Source organism: Hipposideros armiger, unplaced genomic scaffold (assembly GCF_001890085.2).
Source record: "Hipposideros armiger isolate ML-2016 unplaced genomic scaffold, ASM189008v1 scaffold_170, whole genome shotgun sequence".
Lineage (NCBI taxonomy): Eukaryota > Metazoa > Chordata > Mammalia > Chiroptera > Hipposideridae > Hipposideros > Hipposideros armiger.
In genome coordinates this window covers 2,574,766-2,590,469 of record NW_017731520.1, presented here as the reverse complement: position 1 = coordinate 2,590,469, position 15,704 = coordinate 2,574,766, and the positions used below count along the sequence as shown (strand labels likewise).

At 44.7% G+C, this 15,704-nt stretch overlaps 1 long non-coding RNA gene across 3 annotated transcripts in view; it reads right to left on the bottom strand.

Annotated features, from left to right (window-relative positions):
- LOC109387839 (uncharacterized) overlaps positions 1-15,704 on the bottom strand; it is an 87,735-nt gene that overhangs the window by 40,239 nt on the left and 31,792 nt on the right. Inside the window, exon 3 of one of the 3 annotated variants that reach the window (XR_002125112.1) lies at positions 13,692-14,146. The exons of 1 other annotated variant lie outside the window; for it this stretch is intronic. This is a non-coding gene — a long non-coding RNA (uncharacterized LOC109387839). Of the gene's footprint in view, positions 1-13,691; positions 14,147-15,218; positions 15,263-15,704 lie in introns of those variants that run through there. One more of the 3 variants, XR_002125115.1, reaches the window with a different exon arrangement.

Here is a 15,704-nt window from a genome sequence, read left to right as displayed (position 1 = left end):
TAAGGGTACTGTTAATGATTCATTACACCGAGTAATTAGATTTTTTTTGTATGATCGCAGTAAATGCACTAGCAAAAAAAGAATTAGGCACCAATGCATTGAAAAACCACTCTCCGGGAAAAAAGACGTTAGTGTAATAAAAAGGACATTTTGCAGGGGCTTTTCCTGTACTTTCTTAGACTCAATCCAAACAGCTGTTGCCATCTGCCAGGGAGAGCCCTTGGCAGAGGTACGTGACAAACCTCTGCCAAACACTCATCTGTGGACGACATCCTTCTGAGAGACTGGATATCTTTGAATGGAAACAAACGCATCTCCAGCGAGGCTGTCTTATCGCTTCCTTAAGGGACTGCAAGAGGAAAGCAAAACAGGATGAGCTTGGAAAGTATATCCATGGGAAATTACTTCCGTGGCTTCTGTTTCTATGGATCTGAAATTCAAAGAGGGTGGGTGCTTCTGCCCACAGGGAAATCATTGTTCAAATTCACTGTGTTGTTTTGCAACAGCTTCTTGCTGTGTTTCTGAACTCTTCAAGTGCTCGTGCTAAGACACTGTCATTTCTGTGGCCTCACAACCTAGCATAGAGCAAGCACTTCAGAGATGAATGAGCGAATGAATGAGAGACTAAAACTGTCAGCCGGTCCAGCTCACCACGACGGGCATACCAGCCTCCCGCTCCCAAATCAGCTAAGAAAAACTATCAGTGTAAGTGTCACAGGGATAACCTGCGGAAGTACTATGTACCTTAGCACCATTGAGCCTTCCTACCAGGGCGTCACCTTCTAGAACAGACAAGGTCTGAGACGGCAGGAAATGGGGTAACCATGTGCAGACACCACGTGCTCAGAGCCATGTGACACAGACCGGGTCTACACGCCACCCTGCAACACCCCCCCCCACAAAAAAATAAAGAAGTTAGGCAATCCCCCAGAACACTGAAACAGAAAACGATGTTTGCCAGGGATTTCCAGAGAACTCAAGCAAAGCATTGGGGTTCTTTTTTTTTCTTCTTCTTAAATTAATAGTATAATTGCCTCAGCTCTTCATTTGTCTATTCATGTTCAGACATAGCTTCAGATAAAACAGTCTGAGGCAGAGTCTGGGGGATGAAAAAGAAGAAGCCCAGATATGAAAGAGGAACCTTCAATCCCTGCTGGACTGCCTCCCTGAATGGCCTGAAGGCATCCAGGTAGCAGTCTAGAAACTACGAAGAAAGACGCGATCTACACAAATGGTCATGAAACGCTCCTTTGAATTTCACAAAGACGATGTTAGCTATTTGTACAAGGAGAGGCATTGGGTTTGACCTTAATTGATCAATATTTTGAGAACAAATCTGCATAGAGCAATTGTTTCTGTCTCATTTCTGTGGATGTTGGCTGCAAAAAAAAGGCTTTTCTGTAAGAATTTAATCTGGAAAGCTTTCAAGAAACACAGTGGTGATGAAATGGTTTCAAAACCAAGCTCAAATAAGACAACGGTCCCCCAGGAAATGGTTTTTGTGGGCGGAAAAGGGGCCACATGTTAAACTGTACAAGCTCAGAGGACTGAAAAGAACCACAGAGGATGGCATGAGCATTAAAATTCCTAACTAAGGTGGGCCACAGCGGGGAAGTCACATCCATGGCCTGTATCTTCCTTGACAACGGTCAATCTTTACCTTAATTAATTCTGTGTGTTGTCTTTTTGCACCAGACCAGAGCAGGAATCTACAAAGTACCTCATTGTTATCTTGTTCCCCAAATACTATCTCTATGTACTGCAAAACGCTATTAATTATGCTGTACCCACCAATGTAAAAGAAGTGTGTTTCTCTCCATTTTGCTTTTTATCCAATCCCAGAGATTACCCCGCTTTGCTTTCCCCCACCCCCTTAATCTACAACCAATGGGTTTCATGTAACCCTCCTCCTTTGATTCTAATGTATAAAATAGGTTACAAAAACAGCCATTTTCCGGAGCATGTTCTCAATCTTTTGAGACTTTGTTTCCCAGCAATTGTCATCAGCTTGGCTCAAAGAAGCTCTTGTAAACTTTCTCTTCGGCTGGATGTTTTTTCATGGACATTTTGCCTAATAAAAAATAAAATTACGGACAGTAGAGGGATTGGCTGAGTGGTGCATTGGTTATGAGTTGGCTTGGGATGCCAGCTCTGAGCTGCAGGGCCCTGGTTCGGATCCACATGAGGGCCAGTGATGCTGCGCCCTCTACAGCTAAGATGGTGAACAACAGCTCCACCTGGAGCTGGGCTCCCATGAGTCGCCGGAGATGGCATAGGCTGCAGTGGGGCTGCAGTGGGTTGTCATGAGCTACCATGAGCGGCCAGCAGCCAGCGTGAGCAGCCGTCCAATGGCAGGTGAGCAACTGCCTCAGCCGGGAAGAGCACAATGATAATACCAACATGGGCCAGTGAAGCGACATCCTCCACAATTAGACTGAAGAACAAAAAGGACAGCAACTTGTCTGTTTCCCTCCCCCAATTCCCCAATAAAACCTTAAAAAAAATTACAGCGAGTAGAGTCTCCAGCTGATGTGATCTCTGGCTCGGAGATGGTGCTAGAGATGGACTAGCACATGAACTGTGCCTTTTGGGGCTTACATTATTGGGCCGCCTTATATATCTCCCCAGACCACTCTCCACGACTGCCCTGGTCGGGTATACAGCCAGCCACGCGCTCCAGGCTATGAGTGATCACAGCAGAGTTCTAAAACCTGCCAGAAAAATAAGCAGGCACCACACAAATTACAAAGCAATGACCTGTGGGGGAGCTTTGTACACTGTAATACACCATGCAAATCTGAGTTATTACGGCACAGAAGGCTCAGGCGCGTCTTTTTTCTTTTAAACAAAATGATGTGACGAATTATGAAGATGAAGCCTCATTAACTCTTTGAACCCGATTTTCCTTTTTAATTGTTGGAAGCTCATCTATTTTCTGCCAGTAGATTTCTTTTCTGAAACGAGATCTCTCCCCGGCCGGGACTGGATTTCGGAGCGAGCACTGATCGGCACCACCTCTGGAAGTGTTTGAGTCAAAGGCAGATGTAGACTTAGTCTACCGGTGTTAAAGAATTCACCATGGAACCCACAGAACAGGAAGGAAAAAGAAGTGAAAGAAAAGCAAGTCAAAGTCCGTGTGGACTCCTGAGCACAGGGAGTTAAAATTACAGCCTAGGTTCCACCTGCTTACTTGGCATCCAATTCCTGGGCCATGAAAAAAACTCACAGACTAAGAATTAGACAGGGGACAAAAAAATAAAATGACTTTGTTATATTGATTGAATGACCTGCCCAATATTTCCCCCCCCTGCAGACTTAGTCTTTTTTTCTCCTTCCCCCCACCCCCAGACCTAAGAGCTTGAAAATAAAGTCATTTTCATTTCCATAAAGCTGACGTAATTTTTTAAATGCTCATGCATTTAAAAAGTAGGCTCCAGGAGTCACGTCAATAGGACTGCTGTGAATGGCATTACAAACCAAATTGTCTAGGAGATTCTTTGCTTTACGCTTCTTTTTCATTGTCTAGGGAGTTCTTTTTCCTTTAAAGTTTGCTGCTTTTAGCTGTCTCATCAGATGAAATCATTTTAATATTAAATTCTTTTGGAAACAAATGGTTTTGAACTTTTTAATGGTGTCTCCCACCAGTAAAAAAAAAAAAAATGTTTGAGCCTGTTCCCATTAGATCTATATGAAAACATTGATAAAAATAGGTATTTTAAAGGTGTTTTAATAACAGCAGTATTTCATCCTAAGAACGTATCATCAACCCAATACTTAGGATATTTTTGTTTATGATTACCTTTAATGGACTTAAGAATAACACATGCAGGCTGCCAGGTGGCTCAGTTGGTTAGAGTATGTCCTCTGAGCAACAAGGTTGCAGGTTCGGTTCCCACGTGGGATGGTGGGCTGAGCCCTCCACAACTAGATTGAAACAACTACTTGACTTGAAGCTGATGGGTCCTGGAAAAACACACTGTTCCCCAATAAAATTTATTAAAAAAAAAAAGAATAACACATCTTGTTCAGCCATTACTTGGTTATTTGCCTCTCCTCCACTGTGTCTGCAGCTTTCATCACTGCTTCAACTGCTTCTAGAGGCCTCGGTTGCTACCCTGAGTCCCAGCTGGGAGATTCTCATACTTTGAACACATTATGATGCTTCGGAAGCAATTCTGTCTCAGTAGAGATCAGTTTTTCCCACTAGGACCCTGTCACATTCAATTTGAATGAAATTTAGTGAGTTAATCTAACTCTCTTGAATAAAGACCATTTCATAAAACGGTCTATTTGCACACACTTAAATTTCTTTATTCAGGAATTTGGGTCACAATATTGCTCTAAGAAGCAATGTCTTGGGAATTATCTAGTTTCATTTTTACCCAGTTTCACTTTCTTTTAGATTTTTTAAATAAAGAAGAAGATCAAAGGGCTCACCATTGTATGGATACTGGGGCTATACGGTTCTCCCAAAATTCTTCAAGATGGGGACTAAGGAGGACCAGAATTAGAAACCTATTATCTTTTTTGTTGTTGTTGACATTTAAAACACTTTATCCCATACTTAATAAAATAAATTCACTCAAAATGTTTAAATATGTAGATGTTCTATGTTACTGTAATAGGAAATAGGAAAGTTCTATTTCAAATGGTTCTAAATGATCACACACACACACACACACACAACTTTTTTTTGCAGAGCCTAAGTGCCCTTGGTAGGCTGGTGGTCCTGCAATTAAGAGCTATCTTAAGTGCAAAGAATTGGAATGAGATCTTCCATTCACATCTAATTTAACCCCAACCATGGTCCAACAACAGGCGCCCCATTCCTGCAGTGAAAATTTATATAACATATTATTAAATCCAATAAAAATGACTTATAAAATCATATGGTCGTTACAATGTGATGCACATTTCATCTCACTTTACTTTCCTCAGATGGCTAAGGGTGGAGGTCTATTCTATTTCTGACCATACTTCTGATTAAGTTCATTTGGTCCTACTATAGGACGGTTCAATTAATGCTTTTCAACGCTTAGCCCCTTTTGATTGAACGGATTCTTTTTCCCTTTAAAATTTCAGGAACAGCTGAACAAGGAAGGGAGTTCAGCTGCTACTCTCACAAAGAGAGGAAGAAAATACATTCTATCAAATGTCTTAGGTTTCATTCTAACGAATTTAATCCCATTAAAAATGAATCTCCACTCTCTCGAAAAGTGAACATTTTAGAGGAGGGCCTGGTGAGAAGGTTTCTGAGCAGACTTATTTAATTATCGATGCCTGCCCCTGCTCCTGTAAATCAGAGGAAGTAGGGCTTGGCGCCCTGTGCCAACACAGGGCCATTTGGAAATCCGTAATGGGTTGCTGCCAAGCATAGGTGTTACCCAACATCTCTATCGTAAGCGACTTCCCAGAACGAAAAGAAACCATCTTTCTGAGGGTGGATGGTGCATCTCACAGGACTTTTTGCTACGGCCAGTTTCCTGATGCGTTACACCAGCTTGGTTCCTGACATAGCAACTATTTCCCTCCCTCCTCCGTGCTAACCCGCCTGTGCTGACTGAAGAAGAAATAATCAACGGAGGGCGATAGCTCTCTGATGTTCTCTGCTTCTCACCTTCCGGTTCTGCCAGCTCACTGCCTCCTTTCTGAGGATGACTTGCTGCTGACACCTCAAGGCTGGCACCCTTGGCTGACCTCAGCAAGCTGCCCTGGCGAGCCTCACGCTCTCCCAGCCTGGGGTCAGGCTGTGTCCTCTCCTTAATGGAAATTTTGTCAGAGGTGGCCTAGGATGTGACTTCACCCACCGGGCTCCAAAAACCCCCTCCATGACACCGTGGTCAAGCAACTTCAACACCACAATGACCGCTGGTAGCATTTTCTCCCTCTGAAAATCTCGTGAGGATTTAAGTAGATTTCTCAGACGTCTGGAGTAATCAACTCGGGGTTAGAAACCAGGAGGAGGCCTGGATGGGGATGATGTTAGCCATGGCAGCAGCAGGGCTGTGAAACCTCCGCCATCCTTGAGTAAACGGTGACACGAAAGAAAGGTCATAAAGATGAATCATCTCTGGCCATAAAGCGGGCACGCTGTTTCTTGGCAGCCAGATCCTTGTAACATTCTTTCCCCGCCTCCCGGCCTCCACATTCCTGTTCAAGAGCTAAGGCATCAGAGGGAAAGAAGGAGATAGGGGGCGGACATGGGGCAGAGGCTTGGACCCGCCTGAAAACACCCTACTTTCACATTCTCATCCCTAGCTGTCAGCTTCCTGTTTCTGGCATCTTCCACCAAACACTTCCCTATTTGCGAGTATGCTGTAAGTCTGAGCAAACTGGAACATTCTGTGGAGGACCTTTGCCTATTTCTGGAGGATCTTTGCCTATTTCATAAGATCTCTATATTAATAGAAAACTACATCATTGCTCAAAAAAAAAAAAAAAAAAGAAGCCCTGAAATGATCAGGCTACCTACTCTCCTGAATTTAAATGCTGTCAGTTTTCGGGGCTTTCTAGCCCCTCCTCCAGTTGGCCCCCTCCTCCCAAATTGCATCTGATTTTGGTAGTGGGTGTTCATCAATACAGAGGAAGAACATTCTCCATATTCACTATTCAGAGGGGGGAAATAATTGGTGGCCTATTTATAGATGCACATTGTTTGCCCTGGAAAAGAATGGGTGGAGGCGGTCGTCTTGTGCCAACGCCTTCCATCCAAGCAGGAGATGATGGGGTGCCCACAGGCGGCACCACAGCTCACGGCTCCATCTCTAATTACTCTGATTCACTGGCTGTGAATTCTGTCAGGGATTTTTGACAGAACACCAACACATCAGAGACAAAGCAGAGTGCATTAATTCTGGTCCTTTGAGCCTAAAATATTAACATAGCAACCAATGTGATGGAGGCGGAAGGGGGGCCTCACAGCTGCACAATTGCGCGATGTAATCACCGCTGATATGTTATCTCTGGGCTTTCTATTCAGGAGTTCTCTTGGTGTTGAGCACTGCATATTGATTTGCAGAAAAGTAAATGAGTTTCTGAATACATAAGGCCTTTCTGGCATACTCAGAGAACAATTCACTTCCCTTTTTGCTTTTCTGATTTATTTTTTAACTTCAAAGGTCATGTGACTCACTTATTTTTAACTTATTTTTTTGTTTGTTTTTTACATAATTTATTAGGCAGGATATGTGATGGGGTAAGGATGCACACACACAGAAAAAAGCTACTGAAATTAAATCAGAAACGAGTTTCTTCTTAATAAGAGCCCAATTCAAACACTCGCATTTAAATGTTCTGACATGGTGTACAGGGTATTTATGTAAATCGTCTTTCTCAAGCATCGAGGAGGTACAAGGGGGCAGTGATTATATTAAAAAAGCAGCACTCTGAAGTAAATGTGAGGCTCTTCAGTTGCGGGGAGCCTCAACGTCCTCTGACAGGAGATGGGGTTGTGGCTATGCCTTGAGACGATGGTGTCACTGCTGACTGCTGCTGGGGGTCCCCTGACACTTCTGCCCCTGGGTGCAGATGGGAAGCTGGGCGGTGGGAAGCCTACGCTTTCATGAGGCGGCTGGGTGCGCACAGTCCATGGAGAGGGTTGGAGAGCCAGAAGCACCTGTCTTGGGGACACTGTCACATCAGAGGGGACCCTCCGCCAGCCTGCTCCATTTGCATCACCCCCTCCAATCAGGGAGGGTACAGTGGAGGTGAAGGAGCACCCTAGGTTCTCTCCTCTGAGATGTTAGGTAGCTCTCACTTATCGAAAGCGAAATGCACCCGGCATGCTGCTGGCTTATCCTTCAGCAACCCTGCAGGGTAAGTTTTATTGCGATTCCCATTTTAGAGATCAGGGGACTGAGGTTGAGGAAGGTAATGTCAGTGGCCCAAACTCACACGGCTAGAAAGGAGTCATGATGACATTCTAGCTCATGCTCTTAACCTGCCGGAACCACCACGGCTCTTGCCGGCTCCCCAGGCTGTCCCAAGTGAGCTGACATTTCCCTGAGCAGGCAGTTGGTGACACAGGAGGTGACCCAGGATCTGTCATCAGGAAATGTGCATTCACACCCCTGCTCTGCTTCTTTCTGTGATGGGACCAGTGTGTCAGGTAGGTCCTTCACCCCTTGCCTAGGGGAATAAGTCTGGGGGAAATCAGACTTACTGCAAAGGACCACCATAAGAAGTAAGTCCGTTTTCCAAGCAGAGTACCTGGTGTATAATCGGCTCTCAATGAATGTTTGTTGAGCCTGATTCTTGGGGGACTTCATTCTATAAAGGAAACATATTTGCGTATTTTGTATACCTGGTTTCTCATTAAAGAGCAACTTGATAACATCTCAGTTCACCTTTAATCGCAACTTGGTGACGTCTCAGTTTGTCTCCGGGAACTGTGTTCCCCAGTTTATTCTGACCTTGTCCATTTATAGCTCCCACACTGAGAGCTCATGGTCTCAGCCGAATGTTCATACAGACATTAGGAAGAAGCAGAAACTTGGCCCAAGCCCCCACAGCAGCAACTCGGGGACAGGCTGCCGAACCCCAGCTTGTCAGGGGGCCATGCCCACACTTGCATGTACACGGACCCGTTTCCTGATCCAGCCTCGGTGGCCACACGGGGTTCCTGCTCTCAGCTGCTTGGGGCTCCTCCCAACGTACCACCCACAGCCCCTCACTGCGCCCACCTGGAGGGGAGATGTTGCTCGAGTGGGAAGGTAAGTTACACAATAAGGTGCTGAAAGATAAGGGTGACAGAAAGAGACCAAAGTCGAGGACACAGAGGAGGTGGAGCGCTCCGGGACAACCGTGGCTTGCTGGAGATGGCGGGCCACCTCTGGGCAGGATGCCGTGACCTGTGCTTGCGTGCCGTGGGATGGAGAGAGCGTGAGAACAGTCCCAGAGCCACAGGTCAGGACCCTTGCGCATGCTCTGTGGACATGCCCTCACTCCAGGCTATGTAGCTGCTGTCTTCTCTGACTTCCTTATTTAAAGCATCGTTATCAGTCCCTTGATATTGTGTCACCTTCATAGCACCTTATCACGATCTGAAATTAGATTGTTTACTAAGTTACTTGCTTTCTGATTTCCCTTCTTCCTCTAGAGTGCAAGACATCTTCTGATTTCTTCTCCTTCCTTCTTCCTCCAACTGCTCTCTCCCCTATGCCCGGAATGACTCTGTGCATCCTTATGAAATGGATGGCTATGACCAGTGACACTTCACTTCCTTTTGGGTGGTTAATTTCCTCCTTATTCCACATCTCCACTCAGCTATCCCATTTTTATTCAAATCATAGCCTCAAAATTTGAGTTCTAAAGCCCCTTCTCAGTTCCTAAAAGAGCCCAGATGATTCCTGTCTCAGGCTTTTTGCATGTAGGTCCCCGTACCCAGAACATCAACCATCTCAATGCTTCCCTTCCTCCACCAAAGCCTCTGTTCTCAGGACAGCTGGCTGCTTCTCATCCACATTCAATGTCACTCCTCAGCAAGGGCTTCCCTGGTCACCCAACCCCTCATTATTTTCTATCAGAACAATCTGGGTTTTTTTTTCTTTATTCATATAACATTATATTAGTTTCAGGTGCACAGCCTCATGATTTGATATATGTATAGACTGTGACATGATCACCACAGTAAGTCCAGCTACCATCCGTCACCCCACAGAGTTACACATTTTTTTGTAACAAAAGGTACACGCTTCCAGTTAAAAAATAAGTCCTGGGGATGTAATCTGTACACTGGGGTGACTCCAGGTCATAACTCTGAATTGTCTACTTGTAAGTTGACAAGAGCACAGATTGATTTTAAAAGTTCTCATCGCGAGAAAAAAACACATTGGATTTCTTTTGTTTGTTCGCTTTTGTTTTTCAGTTCAGTTATTTGTTTGTTTCTAACCTAGCTCCCTCACTAGACTCTAGGTTTCATTAGGGCAGAGACTGTAAATATTTAATTTTTTAATCCATGCTTAGGATATAGCACAATGCCTAGAACACCATGGGTACTAAATGAATTGTTTGATGGATGGATGGATGGATGGATGGATGGATGGATGGATGGATGGATGGATAGATGGATGGATGAATGGAAGGACGAACAGGTGGATGGGTGGATGGATGAATGGATGGATGGATGGACAGACGGGTGGATGGATGGATGATTGGATGGACGAATGGGTGGATGGATGGATGACTGGATGGACGAACTGGTGGATGGGTGGATGGATGGATGGATGGATGGATGGATGGATGGATGGATGGATGGACAGATGGGTGGATGGATGGATGATTGGATGGACGAACAGGTGGATAGATGGATGGATGGATGGATGGATGGATGGATGGATGGATGGATGGACAGATGGGTGGACGGACAGGTGGATGGATGGGTGGTTGGTTTAAGTCAATCTGGTCACATTTGGGTTAGGAGGCAAATCTTACTTCTAAATTTATTAGCAGCTATAACTCCTTACTTCTTTCAATGTCTGGATAGACCATCCGTCTGCTAATGGACAAGTTAAAATTCTACATTGTCCGTGAGGCTTCTCTACATACGCCAGTCACAGCCACCTTTCCCATCGCCAGACTCATTCATTTAATTCACACAGCAGCGCTCGGTGCTGTGAGGGATAGAAAGATGCATCTGATCTAGTTAACCAACCTCAAAGAGCTCTGACTATTTATCACACACTTCTGGCCCGGAGTGTAATTCGTATGTGTCAAATGAATGAATGAAGGATCGTAATCAGGGCACTGCTGACCTCGCCACCGCTTATTCTCCAGGACACCGAACACAAACACGTAGTGTCTTCCCATAATCTTCCTGGGAAGGCTCAAGAAAGATCATCTTTCTAGAAGAATCAAGAAAGCCATCTTTCCCCAGTCCAGAGCTGGTGCTGGGAAGCAAAGAATCTTGGCAGAGTCTCCTAAGTCTGATTCGCACTCCAATGATTCATTGCATGTCAACGAACTTCCTGAAAGGCACATCCTCTTGTGTTTAAATGGACACACGGAAACGTTTTATAAGCCAAAGTTAGAGGGTTTTAATTAGCTATCATATGAAACGACCTCCTTTTGCCCGTTCAAAGAACTATGTTAATCTATTTCCTTTTTCCTCCCCTGGTTAGGATCTCTTGGTCACGTGTGGCCGCACTGCATTTGTGTCCCCACTAATTGGAAACCAAGTTTGAGATCAAATCCAGGTTTTTTTCCCCTTGGTTCATTCATTACATCCAATCCTCTAAAAAAAATAAAGAAAAAAAAAGCGTTGGGTCTGTAGTATAAAAACAAACAGCTAAAATGTAGGAACCTGGGCCGGCCGAGTGGCACAATGGTTAAGAACTGGCTTGGGACGCCAGAGGGCCCCGGTTCGGATCCCACATATGAGGGCCAGTGACACTGCCCTCCACAGCTAAGATGCTGAACAACAGCTCGACCTGGAGCTGGGCTGCCGTGAGTTGCCTGCGACGGCGTAGGCTGCAGCCCCTGCTGCAGTGGGTTGCCATGGGCTACCGTGTGTAGCCAGCAGCCAGCGTGAGCGGCCAGCAGCCGCAGTGAGCGGCTGTCCAGAAACCGGCAACTGATCTGCCTTGCCCGGGAATAGCGCAATGATGGTGCCAACTTGGGCCAGTGAAGCAACGTCCTCCACAACTAGACTGAAGAAAAAAAAACGACAGCAACTTGTCTGTTCCCCTTCCCCCAACTCCCCGGCACTGTTCCCATCCCCCCAATTCCCCAATTAAAAAAATTAAAAAAAAAATTAAAAAAAAAATGTTGGAACCTGTTCGCGGATTCATCTGTAAGATGCTCCCTCCCTCGCCCAGTTTAAGTGATTTTTCTCTGCGTGAGGTACGTGGAGCCATGGTTTTGGCTGTGCCTTGGCACAACTGGTGGGCCAACTTTCTGTAATGTTTCCTGGCTTTTTTCTTTCCAATGCTATTTTTATCACCCACAACTGCAGGCTGCTGGAGCTGCCTTCTCATTCCAGCTTCTCCTCCTTCCTGCCCGCCCTGCCCACCCCAGAGCCAATGACCAAAGTCCAAGGTCCCTTACGTGCAGAAGGTCCACAGCAGTCCTCGTCACTAGTCCCTCCAAAGAACGGACTCTAGGAAGCTCCCCGTCCATCCTCATCTTCTACAGTGTCCTGGTTACATTTTCCATGTAGCTGAGACCAAATGTCTGTCACCCTCTGCTGTCCACTAAGTCTTTCAATCTCCCTGTTCAATCCCCCATCAAATCCCATCCGTTCCATCTCTCCCCACTCCACACACTGCTTGCCAATACTCCTGCTCCAGCCACGTCCTGCCTACATGCATCACAGACTCCCAGACAGGCCTGCAGAGCCTCCTCCACAGACCACCTTCTGCACAGAAACGCCAACGGCTTTACCAACACATAAACCAGATCACGTCACTCTCCCGATTTAAATGTTCTGGTGGCTTCCCTTGGAGACCATGGAAAAACCAAACTCCCCACCTTGGCTTCCAAGGTCCTGTGTGCCCTGACACCTGCCACCCTTTTGCATCCCACTCTGTCACTTTATCCTGGACACTCTGGCCTTTCTGGGTCTCGAGAAACCCCGAGCTCACTGCCTTGTCAGGGCCTGGGACTCTCTGCTTCCTCCCCGTGAAGTCCTTCATCCCTTCATCTTCTCATGATGCCGTGACCCATTCAGCTGGGTAACACTACATGAAAGAGTATTCTTAGGAGAGCTGGAAAAGACATTTCTCCCTTCGTCCCTCTGATGCACATCAGAGATGCATGTGTTATCTATATGGACACCTCCCAACGGCTGTGTGGATTTAATTTGTCAGCGTTTTCTGGGAACCTCCTTTCTGTGAGGCTGTGCTCACTTACCGTTTCTATGACACACCCTACATTTGTGTGCATGACGAAGATACAGAACCCGCACTGTGTGCTCATTTGGGTTCCTCTGTCACCCCAAAAACTGTTACAGAGCAGAAATTGTGTATTTCGTCCTTATAACCAGGTCCCTGGTATGACCTAGCCCTGTATGGGGTGGGGGGTCCAATTTTCCTGCAGAAATGCAGAAGGACCCATTGGAGGTCCTTCTCTGCAATGACATCGCACTGCTTTCCTAGATACGCACAAGCAAACGTCTTTCTCTTCCAGGGCTTCTAGTGTATTTCAATAGTGGGAGCCATAAAAGGCTTTCAGCCCTTTTTCATTTTTAAACAATTGGTTCCTGGGTTGCATCTTTGATATGGCTAAGGAAACTATAGATAAAGAAAATAATGAAATCTGACTCTATATCCATAGGAGGGATATTAAAAGGAAAATTAAGTTTTTCTCAAAGACCGTGAATTGTCAGGAAGGCACCTCAGCAAGTGCTTCAGCACCAGCCCAGCAGTTCCCCTCATTATAAAGATATAATGCACCCCTAAGAAGAGAGAACAAAGGGCCGATTTCTCTCCTAAAAGAGCATCATGACTATTGTTACAGGACAGAGACAAGCAAGAGATGATTTCGTTGCATATTATACCGGATTTCAAAGCGTATGTGGTTTCCTGCCAGAAACTTAATTTCTAGTCTCGTCTCATCTGACTTTAGGTTGGGCTCTCATAGATTTCCTGTGTCCCTTTCTGATGCTGTGTACATAAAAACAGAAAGCAAGAAGACACTTCTCAACCAAAACACATTACATGGTGTTTCAAGGGTCAGATAAGAGAAAAACAGGCTGTACCATTATTAGTTAGATCTCTATGACACGTCCAGTTTTAATGCCTCTCTGAGTATCGCCCGGATGGCTACTGATGTGCAATGCCACAGGCACTTTGAACTGAGCACCTACTTGGCAAATGTAAGCCAAACATCTGGAAACGATCTATGTCTTGCAAAACAGCCAGGGAAGAGTCAATGCATGGGTGGAATCGTTTTTGTTTCAGGCAATATAAGGTCTCCCATTTCAGAAGTCCTGGAAATGTGGGCCTTTCATGCCAGTCGGCCACTGGTGTGGGCACCCCGGGATGGCTCCAAGGCACCCTGTGTTAGCTGCCTCAGCCATGGGGTCCTCTGGCAGGCTGAGCAAACGAAGCTTCCATTACTCCTGCAGCTTGGGCCAGCCACTGTACACAGCTCACGTCTTGTTTCCTGTGCCGATGAACAGAAGGTCTTGAGGATGAACCCTGCCGTCAATCTTTTAATTTAGAGTTTTAATTATTACAGGTATTAGGAGAAGAGAAAAAGAAAAAAAAGAAAACAACGTCTCAGATGTGGTGGTCAATTATTTCTGCTGTTCTGTACTTTACAGAGAGGCACACGCATGTAGCATAAAATTGCATCAAATCGAATTGCGATGTTTTGACAGCAAGATAGAGCAAAAGGTTATGCTGGTATTATAAGGCAGAGGAGCATGACAAGTGATTTGTGAAGCAGACCTTGAATCACAAGGAACAGAGCCAGTGGGCTATTAAAAATGTATAGCGGTTAATAAAACTGCATTTGATTAGCTGAAGATTGGACGGATCATTTCTAATGGGTCATGGATAATGGTTCTACTACAGCTGAGTGGATTTTTAAATTCTGATTGATAATATCCACTCTTTGAGGGATCCTCCCGGCACACGCATAGCAGCCCAACAGAATTCAAATAGGTCAGACTGTCAAGAGAGCCCACGTTGATTTTTATCAGGAAAATCCTGATTTAACAGATGTGCTTTGTGTAATGCCCTGATGGCAACAGGTTTAGATTTTTCTGAATCAAGAGAAAGCAAAATTCCAGAGCCTTACATTTCTTTATGAGACTCTCCTACTGTCAGTCCTTAACTAAAAGACAACGCTCGTAATTCTCAATCTTGACTTTAGAATAAGACCCTTCCTTAAGCCTAAAAGACACTTAAATGGCAAGCCAAGAGAATGGCCAAGATGTGTGATTGTCACTATCTAAAAAGTGTTTTTATAAGAGGGATAAGAAAAGAGTGAGTGGGTGGATTTGAAATGGGCTAGATCAGATCTGAGAGCATGTCACTGATAAAACAAAAGAAACTAAAAGTAATGATTGGGCCATGGAGCAATGATGTTTTCATGTCTTTTTTTGTTGTTGTTCAAGGTATACTTTTAAAAGGAAAGGAAACTTTATTCCCACTTTATAAATTAGAAATCAGATATTTAGATGTAAATACTTAGATGTAAACAAAACTTCATAATAAGAGAGTATAAATGATCAAAGATTAGAAGCAGTGCTTTGAAATATTCTTCTCTTACCATTCAAACATTAGCATTCCCTTCCAATGGCCTTGATCATGAAATATTTCTGGGATAGCAATGTAAAATATTAGAGTCAAGTACTGTCCCCATGTCCCCTGCCCACTGCACCAATCCATGTTCATTCTTTCTCCAACACTATCCATCTTTATTTCCCATTTTACATATTAGGCACATGTGTAAAACTACAGATACACAGAAAACAGCATAGTGGTTAAGAGAAAAAAATATATTTATGCTGACATATTTAAGAAGTGTATTTATGTTAAAGCAATTCAATATATGAGAAGTGTTCATCATCAATAAGGACCCAGGAGCCCTGGTATCTCCTATAAATGGTTTCTTCTGTGACATCCATAAAATGGGGACATGATCACCTTTTTAAAAACCGCACAGAAAGCATCATTGGGACCACAGAAATATATCCAGGAACAATGACTGAGCTAATTAAGGGAGAGGGAGAGGGAAAGAGAAAGAGAGAAAGAAAGAGA